At 40.0% G+C, this 4,625-nt stretch overlaps 1 pseudogene; it reads left to right on the forward strand.

Moving 5' to 3' along the window:
* Positions 1-338: 338 nt before the first annotated feature.
* On the forward strand, positions 339-995 carry LOC149165230 (serine/arginine-rich-splicing factor SR34 pseudogene; annotated as a pseudogene).
* The last annotated feature ends 3,630 nt before the right edge of the window (positions 996-4,625 follow it).

Below are 4,625 nucleotides of genomic sequence, written 5' to 3' on the forward strand. Positions count from 1 at the left end.
ATACAACGCAGCAAGATTCACGGGCAATGACTCAACGCGGCAATATATATATACGCAGTTATTTATGAAACACAGGTCATATATGGAACCCGCAGTTGGAACACACCCGCAGTATTGCAACACTGTTATTTATGGAACGCAGGTCATATACGACACTTGTAGTTATGAAATGTTGTTAGCCGCAGTCTCATATAGAGGAGCCGCAGTAGGGTCTGACTGCACCTAGGGTTTTGGTGCAGTCACAACCTTGATGCCAGAAGCAATAACGTCATCATAGCGAAGAAGAGTCTCAGCATGGGAGCAGATCCGCACTGCAGGAAGAATGATGTTGATCTCATTTTGAAGATGCATGTGATGCTGAAGATGCTATTCGTGGTCGTGATGGATATAACTTTGATGGTCATCGAATACGGGTACAGCTTGCCCATGGGGGTCGAAGGACGTCTTCATCTCTAGGTCGATACAGTAGCTACAGTAGCAGTGTTGGTGGGCGTGGTGGGCGTGGCGGAGTCTCTAGACACACTGACTATCGCATTGTTGTGACAGGATTACCTTCATCATCATCGTCGCAGGCCCTGAAGGATCACATGCGACGGGCTGGTGATGTCTGCTATGCTGAAGTGTTTTGTGATAGCAATGGTACACGTGGAACTATGGACTACACCAACCTCGAGGACATGAAATATGCTATCAGGAAACTGGATGATACTGAATTCCGGAATGCCTTCTCTCGATCTTATATACAGGTGAAGGAATATGGACCTCGGAGGAGCATCTCTAGAAGTTATAGCCGAAATCACAGCCGCAGCCGCAGCGTTACTCGAAGACATAGTCGTAGAATTAGTGTTGGTAGGAATAACAGATCTCGGTCAAGGTCTTTAACAAGCAGCCCAAGATGCCCACCTCTATCCAAGGTTCATGGTCGAAGTGCTAGCAAGAGTCACAGCTCATCTCGTTCTCTTTAACTAGCGAAATAATTAATGCAAAATTCCAGAGCGAGGAACATATAAATCAATAATTATGAACACTGGTTTTAGTTCTTGAAAGAAGATTGCTTGAGACTACCATATGGCAAAAATTAGCACATGTTGCAGCCAAACTAACCTTTGTTTTAGTTAGCAAGGAGCAGCATGATGAGATCATGGGCAGCATGAAGCATGATGATGCATGGGTAGCATAAAGCATGATGAGATCATGGACATGGGCAGCATGATGATAATCATGATTAGTGCAATATGCAGTGGTGAAGCAAGTAGTCCAGATGCAACACTACGACAGGTGAAGCCGTCATCTTGGAGAATCAGTTGAAGCAGAATGTCTTCAACTGATCTCATCATTATACGAAATGATCTATGCTAGATCTAGATAAGTCAAAGTGTTGACGTATATTGTAAATGTAATCTCTCTCTCTCTCTCTCTGCTGAACTTTGAAGATAAAAGAAGATTTGATCAAAGGGTTTCCCCACACACTGTGGGGTTTGTCCCTGGCTCGCGCCATATCTTGTGTCCTCTTGTCTTGGCTTGTCTTCTGCATTTTATATTTATGTTCTATCTGCAGTTTATCGTAATGCTGATGTGATTGCTAACTGTGAAAATTTAAATAAATTGCTCTGCATAGAACATACCTAATCTTAACAATACCTCTATCAAACGGTGTTCCTCCGTTGTAGCACCGAGACCCATATCTCATGAAACCAAACTTATGTTTAGCGCTAAAATGATCCTCACTGTCCCTTGAGTTCCTTTTGCAACTTGTCATCCAAATTTGTCTTCTTTTATTGTCACTATAACCTCGTATACGAATCACAGAGATGTATGAACTTATCTCTGCATTAGGCCACCCAAATTCAAAGATATCCAAACTTGATCACTGCCACTATTCACTCGAAAATCTCAGAGATATATCCGAACTTCACTGTCGAAATGCGAATGTCATACACGCATATATATGTTTGTTTGTCTACATAAATAAGTCGACATGATCTATTGAATGGATGTGTCTCCAAAATAACTGAGCTGACATGAGTTTCTACTTCATCTTGAGGCTGACATGAAGAGAACTAATGCTAGTCTTTGGAGGGCTTCATGACAATTCTATAGAATTGTATACATTTGTAATATGCCCAAGAAGGGCTCTTCATACATCACATTGACTCTTTTGACTTTTATGACAAATCCTAAAGGCTCACAATGGGAGCCATCTAAAAATTAAATCATTGCTCATGAAACCCATGAGTCAAGCGTAAAAACATTTTATTTTTCTTCTTTAAATCAATCATATAAAATCCCAACTACACATGTCATTATGAAGACCAAACCTAGTTACACTTTTCAACACTCCCTCTTAACTAGGGAGGTATTCATAATGGTACTTGGTCCTTTTCAATCTAAAGAATTTCTCATAAGAAGAATCAGATTGGTAACCCATTTGTTTAGCATCATATCAACCAACATTGTTACATAGCAAGGCCTTGACTAACAACTCTATCTCTCCACAAGATCTGAGTTCAATGCTGGCGAGACCAATGATTTATAGACACTCTCATCATTGTCTCTCCCAGAATATACCCCACCCAGGTTCTTAGGGTGTGTTCCATCAGGACTATCCTTATCTTGGATTCCCCAATCCTTAAAGAATATCGGTCCTCTACGATTACTCTTATCTTGGATGCCCTATCTCATCCTCATAAAGCATGAGATGCCAAATGGTTACCCAATCATCCATTCTGTCTTCTCAGGTGAAGACCAAAATGATGTGTCTATCTCTCCCTCTCAATTAGGGAGGACATATCTATTCCAATAAAGAAATGTACTCATTCCTACAGAAGGAATGTACCTAAGCTCCTTCTTGGCTTAGGAATTTCAAAGTTTCTTAATTAGGGACCTATAGCAGCTCCTCGGGTGGAGATGAAAAGACAACCAAATACTTGAAGAGCTCCTTCCTTCGATGCCATGAATTCCTTTGTCAAAGAGTCTTCATCTTTTGTGACTTATTCATAGGGCACAAACCATTCATCACTTTTATCCATGAGTTAGTCATGTCATCATTCCTTTCATCAGAAAACGATCCATTAGTCTACAGTTGGCCTTGCTTCATGTCATGCTGCCTCCTTCATGCCATATTTTCCGAAAGGATCTTACATCCTTCTATATGGTCCTCTTGGAAGACATCCATAGTTCTTCACTTGGCAGACCTGCATAAACCCATCCAGATATTTGTTCAAAGATAAGAAATGAACACTTAAATCAAAATTACCTTTGTGATGGTCTTTCATCATGACATCTTCCAATTTGCATCAACATCCTGCATACATGTTGACATATCTCCCAAAGGTATCCATTGTCAACGGTCTCCATCTTTTTCAGACTTCCATCAGAACCTTCACATCTTTCTGGGAGATTTCCTAGTCAAATATTCTTGGTCTTCCGAATGTTGATTGCATATCTCAAGATCTCTTCCTTCCTTTCTTCACACATTTCATTCCCATGAGCTTCCAATCTGAGTTCCTCAATCGTAGTCAACCACCTCATACTCCATATGAGGACATATTCTGTTGATTTCCTCTAGTGTGACCCATGCCTTCCAGCATTCTTTCAAGGAAGGAGATTCCTTTCCATTGATCATGCTTCACAAGATAGAGCAATGATCCATGTTACCTGCAACCATACAATATGACTTTCTAATATTGAACACATATATACCTCATTTACCTATAGGTCATCTAGCCTTCTTTTAGCAGCTTCCTTAGTCGAAAAGAGTTTCAACCCCTTGATCTGCTTCACCTCTTATGTCATCATAACATCATCCCATGAATTCCGCAAGTTGGAATTCCTGATGAAACACTTGCTTCCTCTTTTGTTTGGTGAACCATCCGATGAAGATTCCATCAGAGAATCTTGAGCATCTTGCATATCCCTATCCAACAAATGTTTCCTTTTGACTGATGTATGATGATACTTGTCCTGGATGACTTCTTCCTTTTTCCCATAAGTGTTACTTGAGCTTTCAATGAGGTTCTCAAGAGCAATATCCTTCATAGTTGATTGTCAGACATCCTTCATGTTTCCTATGGTGATGTCACGAGCTCTTACTTCTAATGCTTTTCCTCTTTTTTAGACTTCCTCCTTTCAGCTTCTTCCATTTCCTCGGTGAAATGGACTTCTTCTATGTCTTACTTGTTACTGCCCTTCTTAAGCTTAGGACAATCTTACCTGTAATGCTCATAGCATTGATTCTTAGTTATGTTCTTCTTTCCTTTCGACAAATGTCTGAATACTTTTTTCCCTCTACTTGTCTTCCTCTATCTAGCATAGAGACCACAAGTTGTTGAATGAGATATCCTTTTATCCTCATTCGTGTTTGTCACCTTGTTCATCAGTTAATGTATTTAGAACAAAAGAGATTATTTCCTTATCCGAAATCATCTCTCCCAGATCTTGCAGTTTTATGAAGATATCCCTTCATCCTTTGATACCTTCAATTTTTGTAGATCAAATCTAAGAGATATGACCTTTCTTATTGCATATTCAGAGAATAGTTCTTCCAACTTATCATATATACCTCTTTGATGTCTCCAATTCTGCTATATGAGGGGACATTTGACAGATTTCATAAGAATCCCTCG

This window comes from Pinus tabuliformis, chromosome 5_1 (assembly GCF_031772625.1).
Source record: "Pinus tabuliformis cultivar Carrire ecotype Pingquan chromosome 5_1, CPIR1, whole genome shotgun sequence".
NCBI classification, from domain to species: domain Eukaryota; kingdom Viridiplantae; phylum Streptophyta; class Pinopsida; order Pinales; family Pinaceae; genus Pinus; species Pinus tabuliformis.